General features: G+C 41.9%; 1 protein-coding gene across 9 annotated transcripts in view; it reads left to right on the forward strand.

Moving 5' to 3' along the window:
- Positions 1-8,916: 8,916 nt before the first annotated feature.
- TC2N (tandem C2 domains, nuclear) overlaps positions 8,917-16,394 on the forward strand; it is a 42,846-nt gene continuing 35,368 nt past the window's right edge. For 2 of the 9 annotated variants that reach the window (XM_086363214.1, XM_086363219.1), the window contains exon 1: positions 8,917-9,042. The gene's annotated coding sequence lies outside the window, so the exon portion shown is untranslated. Of the gene's footprint in view, positions 9,183-9,290; positions 9,949-16,394 lie in introns of those variants that run through there. The other 7 variants (XM_086363213.1, XM_086363218.1, XM_086363222.1 and 4 more) reach the window with 6 other exon arrangements.

Consider the following 16,394-nt stretch of genomic DNA (forward strand, 5'->3'; position numbering starts at 1 on the left):
GCAGAGGAACCAGAGATCAAATTGCCAGCATCCGCTGGATCATGGAAAAAGCAAGAGAGTTCCAGAAAAGCATCTATTTCTGCTTTCTTGACTATGCCAAAGCCTTTGACTGTGTGGATCACAATAAACTGTGGAAAATTCTGAAAGAGATGGGAATACCAGACCACCTGATCTGCCTCTTGAGAAATTTGTATGCAGATCAGGAAGCAACAGGTAGAACTGGACACGGAACAACAAACTGGTTCCAAATAGGAAAAGGAGTACGTCAAGGCTGTATATTGTCACCCTGCTTATTTAACTTATATGCAGAGTACATCATGAGAAATGCTGGACTGGAGGAAACACAAGCTGGAATCAAGATTGCCAGGAGAAATATCAATAACCTCAGATATGCAGATGACACTACCCTTATGGCAGAAAGTGAAGAGGAACTAAAAAGCCTCTTGATGAAAGTGAAAGAGGAGAGTGAAAAAGTTGGCTTAAAACTCAACATTCAGAAAACTAAGATCATGGCATCTGGTCCCACCACTTCATGGGAAATAGATGGGGAAACAGTGGAAACAGTGTCAGGCTTTATTTTTTGGGGCTCCAGAATCACTGCAGATGGTGACTGCAGCCATGAAATTAACAGACGCTTACTCCTTGGAAGGAAAGTTATGACCAACCTAGATAGCATATTCAAAAGCAGAGACATTACTTTGCCAACAAAGTTTCATCTAGTCAAGGCTATGGTTTTTCCAGTGGTCATGTATGGATGTGAGAGTTGAACTGTGAAGAAGGCTGGGCGCCGAAGAATTGATGCTTTTGAACTGTGGTGTTGGAGAAGACTCTTGAGAGTCCCTTGGACTGCAAGGAGATCCAACCAGTCCATTCTGAAGGAGATCAGCCCTGGGATTTCTTTGGAAGGAATGATGCTAAAGCTGAAACTCCAGTACTTTGGCCACCTCATGCGAAGAATTGACTCATTGAAAAAGACTGATGCTGGGAGGGATTGGGGGCAGGAGGAGAAGGGGATGACAGGGGATGAGATAGCTGGATGGCATCACTGACTGGATGAACTCCGGGAGTTGGTGATGGACAAGGAGGCCTGGCGTGCTGTGATTCATGGGGTCACAAAGAGTCGGACACGACTGAGCAATTGATCTGATCTGATTTTATTTTAATAGATGGACCTATTAATATTAACAGGCCCTACTGTTTAGTTCAAACTCTAGTGAGCCTGACCAAGTCTTCTAATTTAACAGAGTTTAACTTAGTAAGCTACGGGGGAAGAGAAACAAGTTTCTGAACTAGAAAAGCTGAAAGTCAGTTTCCATACTATGATAAATTCACGCTGGGAAACCAGTGGGCAACTAACCCTTGGGGAGACCTCTACCATGGTATAATTTTTTTACCCAGATTTCTGTAGTTCCTATATATAAACCCCAGCACACTGCCTTTAATAATGGAAGGGAAGAAAGTGCAATTCACATAATCTTCCTGTTGGGCAGCCAAGCTCATGCATGGTGAACCAGAGGGCTTCAATCAAGGCAGAGAACTACTAGATATTAGTGATATATGAATAAGATCTCACAGATTTGTGGGAGAAGCAGGGGAAGTACAGGTCTGTAGTGTGGGATTGAAGGATCAGTGAAAAGTCACTAATCAGCCCCCATGAACCCCCGGTGCAGGTGGACCTGAAGGGCCAGAACTTGCAATGAAGCCAGGAAGCCAGGCATGTGTAACTGCAGGAGTAGTATCCAGAAGGAGTGCCATGGGAAAGTCTGTGGACTTCTGTGAGCTCTGTTGGTCTTCAGCCAAGGCCTGGAGGAGGGCCTGGGACTCTGGTGGTCAGTAGGGCCAGTGTTTAGGGGGAGAAGCTTAGACCTGGAGAAGCTTAGACCTTAGACCTGGCAAGGACAAGCTAGAACCTGCCAGCATCTCTGTTTGTCTGTCCCTATTATCACAAGGATCTTCAGAGAGTAAGAACTGTTTCGCTTCGAGTTTGCAAACTCTACCCTACTTCTTCTTTTTGGTCAATCTAGCAGAGAACAATAGAGGGAAAGAGATTTTGGGAAAAGTAGCTTTGGCTTAAACAAACTGACACAGTTTAAACCATTGCACCAAGAGTCTGGAAGAATGCAGTCATTAACTTGGGGTGTGAATCATTTCTTCCATTTCATACAGAATTCATAGGAAGTAGGGATTTAAATGTTTGTTTTATTCAGTGAGTCTGGGGGCCTTTGCTCTGGAATCCTGGGGCAATGTCACATGATGTGCTCCAGGCGTCTCTCATCCTCTCATCCTCTTTGGACCAGCATCTCAGCTTGGTCGGGCAAGTTGGTCTTGTGGTTGGTAGGAAGCCCTCTTTTTATTTTTCCTGGGTCCTCTCTTTTTTTCTTTCCTCCTTTATAATCATCCTCTGATTCTACCGGTGCAATTGCCTCCCATCTTAGGAGCTGAATATTTTTCATTTTGGCCTCCATGAAACTATCAGCCTTTTGGTGCTATGAAGTTTCATTAACTAATGGGTTTGGAGCAGGGAAGGGCTGTGGGCGAGGGCACTGAGAAAAGAGGCCCTCATCATGAATATATCTCTTGGTGGTGCATCTATGATTTTCCCACCGTTACCTTAGCTTTAAGTGGGTACCAGTTACCCAGGAAAGAAGATGATGGGCAAAGGAGAGAAAAAAAAAAAAAAAAACTCATCCCACCACAAACAGGCCATAGTTTATTCAACTATATGTCCTACAGATTAATACACAATCTCCTTGGTAAGATATTCAAGAGCCTTCAGAGCCTATCTTTGTATTCCTATTATCCATCACTCTTTAGTACATACTCTGCTTTGAGTAGCACTGAACTTGCTGAGCCTCACTAGGAAACCCTTCAAAGTGCATGAAAGAGACTGACAAGGGCTGATAGAGATGATGAATATGATGCAATGGTGGTGCCATGCTTCTTTTCAGGTCAAGATGTCAACATTTGGATCAGGTGACCATCGGAGAGAGAGAAAAAAAGATCTGTGTATCCATAAGGATTTTTCATTATCCATTTGGGACAATGCTTTCTTTGATCAATTTTCATGTTTCCTACACAAGGCCATTTGGTGGGTCAGACAGTAAAGAATCTGCCTGCAAAGCAGGAAACCTGGGTTCAATCCCTGGGTTGGGAAGATCCTCTGGAGAAGGGAATGGCTACCCACTCCAGTATTCTTGCCTGGAGAATCCCATGAACAGAGGAGCCTGGCAGAATACAGTCCATGGAGCTGCAAAGAGTCAGACACGACTGAGTGACTAACACTTTCACTTTCAGTCAAGGCCTAGAGTAGGATTAGACGTTTTCTAGTGTTTTATGTTGGAGAAGGCAAGGCACCCCACTCCAGTACCCTTGCCTGGAAAATCCCATGGATGGAGGAGGCTGGTAGGCTGTAGTCCATGGGGTCATGAAGAGTCGGACACTTACTGAGTGACTTCACTTTCACTTTCATGCATTGGAGAAGGAAACGGCAACCCACTCCAGTGTTCTTGCCTGGAGAATCCCAGGGATGGCGGAGCCTGGTGGGCTGCCATCTGTGGGGTCGCACAGAGTCGGACACGACTGTAGCGACTTAGCAGCAGCAGCAGTGTTTTATGTAATCTACATATTGTCATGTATGGCAGTATTAATCAGGGTAGATAAAGCTAGCTGGAGAAAAAAATGCCTGAATATTAGTAGTTTACACAAAGAAGTTTGTTTTTCATTCATATCACAATCCAATCAAGATCAGTGGGAGGTGGGTGGAGCTTTGTTCCATGGAGTCAATCAGAAACCAGGACCTCTTCCATCTGGTTGCATTATTAGCTTTAGTGATGGTTGTTGCTATTCAGTTGCTCAGTCATGTCTGACTCTTTGTGGACATGGACTGCAGCACCCCAGGCTTCCCTGTCCTTCACTAACTCCTGGAGTTTGCTCAAACTCATGTCCATTGAATCAGTGATGCCATGGTTAGTAATGGTTTAACAGGGGTCCAAGGTGGTCAAGGGATGGAAAGGAAAGAGACTCCCAGTTTTTAATTGTGTAGATCCAGAAGTGAAACTCCAAATTCCATTGGTGATGACTGGTCATATGACTTTACCTAGATGCAAGGGGAATAGAAAATGAAGTTTAGCTCTGAGGCCACAAGAAGGAATTAAGGTTTGATGACCATCTGTGACTCTGTTGAAATGCCACTTTCTCCCTGAAGCAAATGCTTAGGGTTGTACTTGATATACTTCAAGCACTCAAGAAAGTTTGTTGAACATCAAGTGAATAAATTAAAGAATGAATATGTATAGGTTTCTGCTGTTATATTTTTCTAAGGCAGAATATGACAAAGAAATAATTTGGAGGGAAGCAGAAATCTGTATGCCACCCCCACTGTGTTCCTACAACCATTTATATTTGTGAAATTATTTTACAAGTACTCTAGGAATTCACATTCTTTTAAAGATTTGTTTTTCATTCATTCAATGAATATTTGAGTGCTGCTATGTGAGGAGCTATGAGTATGCTCAAGAAGGAGGTGGGTTATAATTCCTGTTTATTGGTAACTCACATAGAATGAGTTTGATAGGAAAAAAGGGGGAAAGCCAATAATCACAGTTATTGAGTAGGTGCCAGGATACAGATATGAATGGATTATGAAGGAAATGTTGAGGAAGGGCACCTAATGCACTCTCAGATGGGTTTTGTGGAGTTTCATCTTCCAGAAGAAGTGATACTGAATGAACATGATCTTACCAGTGATACACATAAAATGGAAGTAAAGAGAACAGTAGTGCAAATTTGGCAATTTAGGGAATTTCAATCAATTCAGAAGGTCAAAAATGTGTGGTGGGGTTAGTTTTAGGGGAGACTGGCAATGTAGGGCTGGACTGAGTCACAAAACATTTATAAACTGCACTAAATCAAGGAAGAATGAAGAGGATTAGGACAGGGATTAAGTGATTTGTCTCTATCAAATGAAATAAGCCGCATAGCAAAGTCTAGGCTGATGTGTTATCCAGGTCAACCTAAATCTGTTTCTCCTTATATCTGCCTCAAATAAAAGGACATTAAACATTAAAATCATTAATGTTTAACATTAAAAAAACAAACACTAAACAAAAAAATAAACCCACTCAGAATGTTGCAAACACCATCATTCTATGGGAAGAGGCATCACAAGGTCACAGAGAAAGATGGACCATATTCTCCATTAGTACATTATCAATGCAGCGTTGCCTCTGAAAGTGGAACAGGAAAGGGGAACATTTCAAAGAAAACAAAGGAACTGGTTTTGTTGTTTTCAATAAACTATCTGTCAGCCAAGTAAGTTCTTCTAATAGGCCTTTTTAGATGGAAGAAAACTAGGAGCAATTTGGGGAGCTCTTGTTTGGGGACTTCTGCATCAGTGAGGAGGTTGCTAAGGTTGTCCGTCAGGGAACCAAGCACCCCATCCAGTTCAGGAAGGACTGTTGCGCATTCATTCAACATTCACTCTCTTTTTTTGTTTTTAAGTATTATATTGATTGCTTCTTTATTTGGCTGCATCCAGTCTTACTTGAGGCACACAGGCTCTTCATTGCATCACACAGGATCTTTTACTGCAGTGCACAGACTCTCTAGTCGTGGTACATGGGCTCAGTAGTTGCCGTGCACAGGCTCATTTGCTCTGTGGCATGTGGGAGCATCACCTGCATTACAGAGCGAATTCTTAACTGTCAATACTGAAGGAAATCAGTCCTGAATAGTCATTGGAAGGATTGATGCTGAAGTTGAAGCTCCAATACTTTGGCCACCTGATGCAAAGAACTGACACATCGGAAAAGATCCTGATGCTGGGAAAGATGGAAGGCAGGAGGAGAAGGGGACGACAGAGGAGGAGATAGTTGGACGGCATCACCGACTCAATGGGCATGAGTTGGACCAAGCTTCAGGAGTTGGTGACGGACAGGGAAGCCTGACATGCTGCAGTCCATGGGCTCACAGAGTCGGGCACGACTGAGCAAATGAACTGAAATGAACTGGACCATCAGGGAAGTCCCCACCAGTCACTCATTGTTCATCCAGCACATTTAGGTGACACTTCTGTGCCCTACACTATGATGTCAGGTGCTGCAGGGAGTAAAAGATAGGTAAAGGTCCTTGCCCTGGAAAAGTAACACATGAATCCAGAGATTTCCAAACAAGGAAGTGCTCTACTTAAGGGTCAAATGAGAGAGAAAGTATATGTGTGTGTGTGTATGTGTGTGTATGTGAAGTCACATACACACAGAATCATTTGATCCTTAAATAGAGCACATTAGCTACACACTTTATATAATACATATTTTTAAAGCTTTAGAGTCTGAAGTCCAGAGTTAATCTAGACTCGATACTTGAGTAACTACTGCTTGTTTGACCGTCAATATTTTCAGCTGTAAAACTAGGATAAAAACAGTTACATCATAATTGTGAGGCTTAAATGAGATGACTCACGTGAAAGCTTTGTGTAAAGAGTACAGAACTCTGCAAACATTTGTAATAGAATGAAAAATTACTGAAGTGAATAATCCAGGACTTTTAAGCAGTGTTTATCAAAGTGTGTTTGCTGAGACATTGAGGCCCCAGGATGCTAACTAGCATTTCTCAAGAAGAGAGTTGGTGTGGTCTGGAGGGAAGGCAAAAACTTTACACTCTTAAGGTTTCTACCTGGAACTGAGAATTAAATTGACACAGATAAACAGGAGCAAAGCACACTGATTTTTTTTTTACATGTTCATGGGCATACCCATAGGAAAATGAAGACCCAAAGAAGCAGTTAGAGCCTAACATTTAGTTATACATTAAATTGGACACAGAGCAGTAAGGAGCAAAAACGGGGGGCAACAAAGGGACTTGAGCCAGGGCAATTAATAGTGGAGAATTGAATATAAATATAAAGGTTACTTTAAAAAGGTTTCTTTGGGTAGACTTCCCCCTTCCTTGACTCTCATCTCTGGTGATAAGCCTTTTTCTTTCCTCATGATATAGGGAGGACATTGTTCACTTGGGAGTTCTATATCCTGCTTTCAGAAAGAAAAAGTAAGTTCAGAGTACCCTTCTTCCAACTGCTGATTCTCAGGTGCCTCAAAATAACAAAGTATCCCAATATTTTGGGGTGGCATATTCTGCCACTCCTCGAATCAAATAACTTGAGAAATACAGGATGATACAAAGTAAAGCACAGTTCTTAGGCCTTGAAAGCCCTGTCAACTCAAGGAGAGAAGCTATAGTCTCTCTTTCCCCAGATTAATTTGTTCTCAGGATCAAGGCATCCTCCTCCCCACCCTAACTCCCACTCTAGCAGCTAGATCCTGGAAATGAACAGAACCCATTTTCAGAAAGACTACTCTCCAGAAAGAAAATGATTACCTTAATTCGACGTTTTTGAACTGTGGTGTTGGAGAAGACTCTTGAAAGTCACTTGGACTGCAAGGAGATCCAACCAGTCAATCCTAAGGGAACTCAGTCCTGAATATTCATTGGTAGGACTGATGCTGAAGTTGAAACTCCAATACTTTGGCCACCTGAGGTGAAGAACTGATTCATTGGAAAAGGCCCTGCTGCTGGGAAAGATTGCAGGCAGGAGGAGAAGGGGATGACAGAAGATGGGATGGTTGGATGGCGTTACCGATTCAATGGACGTGAGTTTGAGCAAGCTCTGGGAATTGGTGATGGACAGGAAAGCCTGGTGTGCTACAGTCCACGGGGTCGCAAAGAGTCAGACAAAACTGAGCGGCTGAACTGAACTGAACTTCAATTTATAATCCATCAGCCTCTCAAAACTTAGCCATTCATCAACAGATAATCTAGGAATTCATTCAACAACTTTCCAAGAACAGAGATTCCCAGAAAGGAAGGCAAAAAAGAAAAGGGCCAGCCAACTGTGCCAAAGTGTGCCAGATGGGATTCCAGCATAGAATGGGGCAGGACAAGTAGTGGATACCTCTGGGATTCCTTCCAAGGTACCTGCTGCTGGTAAAGTAGTATATGCATGCTCAGTCATGTCTGACTCTGCAACCCCATGGACTGTAGCCTGCTAGGCTTCTCTGTCCATGAGATTTCCGAGGCAAGAATACAGGAGTGGGTTGCCACTTCCTTCTCCAGGGGATCTTTTCAACCCAGGGATGGAACCCCTGTCTTCTGTATTGCAGGCGGATTATTTACCGCTGAGCCACCAGGTAAAGCAGTAGGAAACGTAAAGTCATAAGTGAAGAGTTGTGAGCTGATTCTCATTGCTTTAAATAGGATATAAACACTAAAGACCATAACACAAACAAAAGTTTCTTGGCTTCCAAGAAGTTTCTCTACTTGCAGAAGTATCTTCTGGCAAGAGAATTTGCTCCTTCCTTCCCTATTCAGGGAGGTTCATCAGGCGAGTGGCATTCCCACTAAACACCCCTGTCTTTTACTTCCCGTCTGATCCTTCAACACACTCCAAACCCTGCCTGGCTTCATCTTGCTGCTAAGTCACTTCAGTCGTGTCCGACTCTGTGTGACCCCATAGACGGCAGCCCACCAGGCTCCCCCATCCCTGGGATTCTCCAGGCAAAAACACTGGAGTGGGTTGCCATTGCCTTCTCCAATGCAGGAAAATGAAAAGTGAAAGTGAAGTCGCTCAGTCGTGTCCGACCCTCAGCGACCCCATGGACTGCAGCCTTCCAGGCTCCTCCGTCCATGGGATTTTCCAGGCAGGAGTACTGGAGTGGGGTGCCATTGGCTTCTCCGTGGCTTCATCTTAGACCCTTACAGAGGGTGTATCTGAGAACTGTGCTGGGAGAGGCGAGGAGGGAAGGAACCTAGGGCGCAGGCACCTGGCGCTCAGGTGCAGGGACGGACGGCCACACCCCATGCCTCACGGTCCGCGCGCACCTCTCTTCGGGTGGGGCGGACCTGAGGGGGCGGGGCGGAGCGGACCTGGAGAGAGGGCGGGGCGGTCTTCAGGGGACGGGGGCGGGGCCTCAGGGCGCGGCGGCGCGAGGTGACCTGAATCACGGTTCCCGCGGGCGGCGACGCCACAGCGCCCACTACCTCGAGCAGGTAACCGGCCGCGGCCGCGCGGCACTGCCTCAGCGGCGTGTGAAGCAGGGACTCCCCGAGAGCGAAGAGTGGACGCCGCGGGGACGCGGCGGGGGAGAGAGCCAGGGGGCTCAGGTGTGGGGTCCCGGGCGCTTCCTCGGGTAAGCTGTGTGGCTTCGAGCGGCCGTTGCTGGGCCCACCGGGTGGGACTCGCCGGCGGCTGAATAGCCCCCTCACCCGCAGCCTCTGGAGGCTGTGTGTGGAGCAATTGTTTTGTAGGGTTTGGTCTCCTTTAACTTAAAAAAAAAAAAAAAAGTCGCACTATTTCAGTACAAGATTCTCCTCAGCGACGCCTGCTCTTCTCGGGCCTGAGGGAAGTTTCCTCGACAACCGGAATCTCTGAGGCCTGGAGGGCAGAGACTCGCCCTGTGGAGCACTGGGTCCGCTGGGTTCACGGGTCTCCTCGTTGGGACCCCCGGGCCGGACGGAGGGGAGACCCCAGCCCTGGTGGAGCCAGCCGCGCGCCCCACTCCCTGCCCTTGGCGCGCGCTTCTGACCACCGGCTCTGAGAGCAGGGGCTGGGGAGGGCTGGGGTGGCCTCTGGGTTAAGAGGGAAGAGAAGGCGTTTCTTTTACCTGGAGAAACTGGTGAGAACTGGTTAGAGAATTGTTTCTGTGATGTTTCTGAAACTTTTTGAATCCGCGGAGGAGTGGTAAATACCACTTTGCTTTGAATTTTGGAAGATATGAATTATCTACCTGGCTAGTCGGACACGACTGAAGCGACTTAGCAGCAGCAACAACAGCAGCAGATTTTAGATTTGGCTTCTGTCTCCTCCAGTTTTTTTTTCTTCTTGTTTCTTTACTATGATTTTCTTTAAATCAAGAAAATACTACCCATGAATCGTGGCTATATGGCACACGCATGGTAGGTATAGGTAAGATAAATGCCAAGACAAAAAACGCTGATTGATTCCTTTAGAACAGGGGTCCCCCCACTTATGAGATTAATGCTTGATGATCTGAGGTCTAGCTGGTGTAATAATAATAGGAATAAAGTGCACAATAAATGTAATATGCTTAAATCATTCCAAAACCACCCGGGGCACCCCCCTGGCTCCCCTGCCCCGCCTCCCCCGCCCACACACCACCTCCCTGGAAAAATTCTCTTCCACCAAACTGGTCACTGGGGCCAAAAAGTACCAAAAAGTTCGGGACCCCTACTTTAAAATACAGCATGTAAAAGAATTGCTTTCATTTTTAAAATATACTGATATATGGCAAAACCAATACAATATTGGAAAGTTAAAAAATAAAATAAATAAATAAATGGAGAAAAAAAAAATGTACTGATTTTTCCTCCAAGTAGGCTGTTTGACAGAGGTGTTTTCCCTGATTGCTGCTGCTAAGTCACTTCAGTCGTGTCCAACTCTGTTTACTGCTGTAAGTAGCCTGGAAATATTAAGAGTTAACAGTAACAACACTCCGTACTTACCAGTTCAATATTTTGATATGTGACTTTTTCAAAGTTAAAAATTGCTCTTTCTGGAAGAAAATATTAATATTGATTGCCTTTGAGAACTGGGATTTGAGATATTTTATCATGTATTTTGTAGCTTTTGCTAATGACTTTGAGTGTGGAGGAAAAAACTTTCATAAAAATTTGCTCTTTTTTTAAAAGCTCTTCAAGAAACAACAGTTTTAAGTTCCTCTTGTATTTTATTGGCTCCACTTGAATTACAATTGTGTATTCACAAATAAAACTAACAAACTGAGGGACTAATTCAGGTTGAGAGAAAATGAGCTTGTGATTCTTGTAGGACCTTCTGCAGAGCTGTCTAGTTGGCAGTTAGGTATATTGGTAAAGGGATTTTCTAAAGTCAGGATCAGAGTTGTGAATGTTGGAAACCACCCATGGACTTGTGATACTTAATCTTGTGAGAGTGGAAGAAATGATTCAAGTAAGTAGAATTTTTAAAAAAAAGAGGAAGACCAAGGATGGAAAATATCAGTACTTAAGTGATGGGTAGAGACAGCCAAGGAGACCAAGGAAGCAGTTCAGGAAAGAAGGAAGCAAATTAAGACAGTGGTGTCATAGAAGCCAGGAAAGGGAAGAGTTTTAATAAAGGATAGAAATCTATTTTAGAATCAAATGAAATAGAGGAATCAGGAAGATAGGAACTGATAAAGTGCCTGTTGGCTTTGGTAGTTAGAAGGCTGTCGTTGAACTCAACAAGCATAGTTTAATATTGGGTTGGCCAAAAATTTTGAGATTTTCCATATCTTACAGAAAAACCTGAAGAACCTTTTTGGCCAACCCAATAAAAAGATAAGGATGGAAGCCAAATTTGAATGACTTTGAGGAGTAAATAGAAGATGAAGAAATAAAGATAGTGAGTGTAGAATCCTTATTTTGAGACACAAAGATTTGAAGAAGTGATAGGGTAGTAGAGTATAGGGGAGTTTATGGTCAGATTGGAAAGAATATAAGGCTAATAGGATACATTTATATTAAAGAGCATCTCCCAGCATGGTTCCTGTCTGCTGGTTAAGTAGTAGCTGAGAGCAAGTATCTGAGCATATTAAATAGAAAATATTTAATCCCCCCAATTCAAATTATGAACACTATTTTAGTGGTATTTTCATCTGTTGAGTTCAGATGTTGTCAGTGTTAAAGTCACACTTTAACAAACTGTTGAATTGTATTTCACCTGAGTTCCAGTATTTAGACGCTCCCAACTTAGCATCTTAAAAAAGCAGAGACATTACTTTGCCAACAAAGATTCATATAGTCAAAGCTATGGTTTTTCCAGTAGTCATGTATGGATGTGAGAGTTGGACCATAAAGAAGGCTGAACGCCAAAGACTTGATGCTTTTGAACTGTGGTGTTAAAGACTCTTGAGAGTCCCTTGCTCCTTGGAACCACTTTAACATTCTTGCCTTGAGAACCCTGAGTAGTATAAAGGAAATCAACCCTGACTATTCATTGGAAGGACTGATTCTGAAGCTGAGCCTCAAATACTTTGGCCACCTGATGTGAAGAGCTGACTTGTTAGAAAAGACCCAGATGCTGGGAAAGATTGGAGGCAGGAGAAGGGGACAACAGAGAATGAGATGGTTGAATGGCATCACCAACTCAATGGACATGAGTTTGAGCAAGCTCTGGGAAATGGTGACGGACAGGGAAGCCTGGCGTGCTGCAGTCCATGGGGTCACAAAGAGTCAGACATGACTGAGTGAACAATAACTTTTAAGTCATGTGATTTTTCTAGTGTGTATCTCAATGACTCTTCTAAAAATCTTATATAGGTATCAGACATTTTGGCTGAATCAGAATTCATGAGGCATATACCAGTTAGGGCCTTTGCTTCAGTTATTATCATGCATTTAAGGGAAAATGCTCTTAGATGAAAATTTCTGAGTTTAACTTCAGTCTTCACTGAGAGTTTAAATTTTTTGTTCAGGCAGTACTTTTATGTGTATTTTTCTTAGGATATGAAAAAAGTGGCTAAAAATGGAAAAGGCAAACAAGTGTTGATAAGTATGTGGAACAACTGGAACTCTTGTACTCTGCTGGTAGAAGTGTAAATTGATGGCAGTATCTACTAAAGTGAAGCATATGAATAAGTTACGCCCAAACTATACCTGACAGAACTCTAGAAACAACAAACTAAAGTAATAGAAAACAATCAGTGGTTACCTGAGGGTAGGGGGCAGCAAGGGAAGGAAAAGGGGATGGATGTAAAGGGGGTGACTTTCAGGCATGGCAAATTTATTCATCAGTCAGTTCAGTTCAGTTGCTCAGTTATGTTCGACTCTTTGTGACCCTTGAAATGCAGCACGCCAGGCTTCCCTGTCCCATGACTGTATTAATGGGTATGTTCATTTTCTTGATTGTAAAGATGTTTCCGCTTCTGTATACATATGTCTGACTCATGTAATTGTACATTTTAAATATGTGCAATTCACTTAAGTCAGTACCTCAATAAAACTGTTAAAAAAAAAAAAAAAAGAGTAAAAATAGTAGAATGGGAATTCCCTGGTGATCCACTGGCTAGGACTCCGTGCTTCCACTCTAGTGGGGATGGGTTTGATCCCTGATCAGGGAACTACAACCCTGTAAGCTACAGGGCAGAGGCCAAAGCCAAAACAAAACAAACTAGAGAGTAGAAGAAAAGACATCATTTAAGTATGTTTATTTAAGTATTGTAGTTATCTCAGGATTATGGAGTTATTGTTAATTTTTATTTTCTTCATATAGTTTTCTGTATTTTCATAATTTATACCACAGCCATGTGCTTGCTTAATTTTTAAATGAAAATTATTTCATGTGTGCAAAATAGTACTTTTGATACATCTACATGTTTAGAGACTACAGATAAAATAGATGCCCTGTACCTATATCATGCTATAGACTAATACATATTTTTTTAACCATAATTGTATCTTTCTTCTTGATCATGTCTTTTGCTATGCTCCTTGAATTTTTGTATAGTTTTACTACATAAGTAGGTATTCATAAGTAATGTACTTTCAGTTTCATGTTTTTGGGGAACACAAAATTGTATTTATGAGAGTCATCTATGTGGTGTTATAGTTCATTTCCTTTTTTTGCTGCATAGCACTCCACTATATGAATTTACAACTGTTTATCCATCCTCCTGTTGATGGATATTTAGGGTGCTTTCAGTCTTCATATTAAAATCTGATTTTGCTTTTTGCCACTAAAGCTATTTTGTTATTACAGTACCTATTCATGTTTCTCTGTGTCCATGTGTAAGAATTTTCTGTGCTTTTTTGCCTCAGAGTAGAGTTGTGGATCTTCAGATTTGCTAGATAATACTGAATTGCTTTATAACAGTTCATACTCTCACAAGCAATGTGTTAAGTATTCACGTTCCCTTTCTCAACAACATTTGAGACATTTGTACATTTGTAATAATCTGAATTTTTTCTTTTCAACCATCTGGTAGGTGAGAAATGGTGGGATTTAATTTACATTTCCTTAATTATGGATGTGTGGAATGGCTGTGTTTTTTGCCTGTTTTTAATTTTTTGTCTTTTAAAAGTTGATTTCTGGCGTATATATATATATACATTTTCTGTATACTAATCCCTTATCAGTTATGCTTGTGGCAAATATCTTTTTTCTAGTAAGTAGCTTGTCTTTTCGGAGAAGGTGATGGCACCCCACTCCAGTACTCTTGCCTGGAAAATCCCATGGACGGAGGAGCCTGGTGGGCTGCAGTCCATGGGGTCACGAAGAGTCGGACACGACTGAGCGACTTCCCTTTCACTTTTCACTTTCCTGCATTGGAAAAGGAAATGGCAACTCACTCCAGTGTTCTTGCCTGGAGAATCCCAGGGACGGGGGAGCCTGATGGGCTGCCGTCTGTGGGGTAGCACAGAGTCAGACACGACTGATGTGACTTAGCAGCAGCAGCAGCAGCAGCTTGTCTTTTACTTTCTTTATAGTGGTTTTTGACAGACACATTCATTTTGTAGTTTAACGTGGTTGAATATGTCAAGCTTTTCCTTATGGTTTGCTCTTTCGACATCTTGTTTAACAAATCTTTCCTTTCCCCGAAACAGATACAGTCTGATGTTTTCTTCTAAAAGCTTTAAAATGTTGCCTTTCATAGTTGTGTCCTTAGCCCATGTGAAATTAATTTTTGTGTGGTGTGAAGTAGGAATCCAGTTTCATTTTTTTTCCATACAGGTAATCTGCTCTTCCCAGCATCATTTATTGAATATTCTGTTTTTCTTTTCAATAATCTATAAGTGTCATATGTCAACTTTCCATACATATGTTCACATGTTTCTGGGCTATCCTTTTATTGGTCTCTTTGTGTATCCTTGCTGCAGTCTTACTTTTACTTAGTTATATAAAGAGCCTCCATACCTAAAAGACAAGTCACTTATCCATGCTTCTTTTAGGACTCAAATTAAAGTTTAATGGTTTTTCTAAAGTAAACTTTTCATCAGAGTATATAGAAATATGTTATTTAAGTCTTAAATATCTGCTGTAGTCACCCAAGGTCACAAGTACTTCCGAAGCTACTTTATTGTGGATTATATTAGGCTGTCTTTAGTTTTTGCAAATCCTGTCCTAACTCACTGGAGTTAACTTTAACTTGAAAAGTAAATATTGGATTTTTACTTTTGGAATATAGTTAAGGCCTTTGGAAAAACCTTCACACTGAAAATAGCTAAGAATAGCTGTATTAAAAAAATTTTTTTTAAGGTACTTAGGATTTTATATGCCAAAATCTAAGAGAAAGCTGGAAATCTAAGACTGTAGGAGCCCTTGAGCTTTATTTGCTTTGAAGGTAGTTTCTAAACTGGGGGAATTTGATTAGATTTGAATAAGAATTTGGTAGATTTGTAGGGTTTGAGGCATAGTTAGAAGTCAGTCCAGGGCTTATTCACGGTTAGCCAACAAGAGACTTCTGCCCATAATTCTGGGATCCCAAAGGTCTGTGATGTCATGGAAAGGATGAAACTTCCTTCAGGGATCTGCAAGGAAAGTTGTCTCAATGCCAAGTGAAACAGAAGGGGAAAAAAACCTGTCCTTGGGCAGTTAAAACTACCAGATCACGGGGGAAGTACACGTCACTTTGGTGGTCTAAAAAAATTTCAATATGTAAATTTTAAAAATCTTTTTTTCTTTCTCTCTCTCTGTATATATATGCCGTAAAATTCACCCTTAAGAGTGTATAATTCTGTGGATTTTCATATATCCACGAAGTTGTACAACCATCATCAGTATCTTAATTCCAGACCACTTTTATTACCTCCAGAAAAAAACCTTATACCACTGATAGTCATTCCCCATATTCTTCTTTTCCCCCAACTCTTGGCAACTTCTAATCTACTTTTGTCTCTGTGATTTGCTTACTCTGGGCCTTTGATATGAATGAAATCATATAATATGCCTTTTGTGTCTTATTTCACTTAGCATAATTGTTTCAAGGATTATTCATGTTTACTGTAAATCAGTACTTTATTCTTTTTAATGGCTGACTGATATTCCATTGTATGGATAATACCACACTTTGTTTTCCCATTCCTTGGTTGTTGGTTATATCTACTTCTTGGCTCTTACGAATATTTGCGTACAAGTTTTTGTATGGAAATGTGTTTTCCATTCTCATAGGAAATATATTTTCATTCTCCACTTACCTACAAGTATGAATTGCTGGGTCATATGGTAATTCTGTATTTGTTTTGAGGAACTGCCAAACTGTTTTCCAAATCAGCTACACCTACCAACAACGTATGAGGGTTCTAGTTTCTCCACATCCTCACCAATGCTTACTTTTCTCTGTCTTTTTGATTATAGCTATCTTAGTGTGTGTGAAGTGGTATCTCAT

The sequence above is a fragment of the Bos grunniens genome, chromosome 21, assembly GCF_055505025.1.
Source record: "Bos grunniens cultivar Pamir isolate PY7600 chromosome 21, Bosgru_T2T1.0, whole genome shotgun sequence".
In the NCBI taxonomy this organism is placed as follows: Eukaryota; Metazoa; Chordata; class Mammalia; order Artiodactyla; family Bovidae; genus Bos; species Bos grunniens.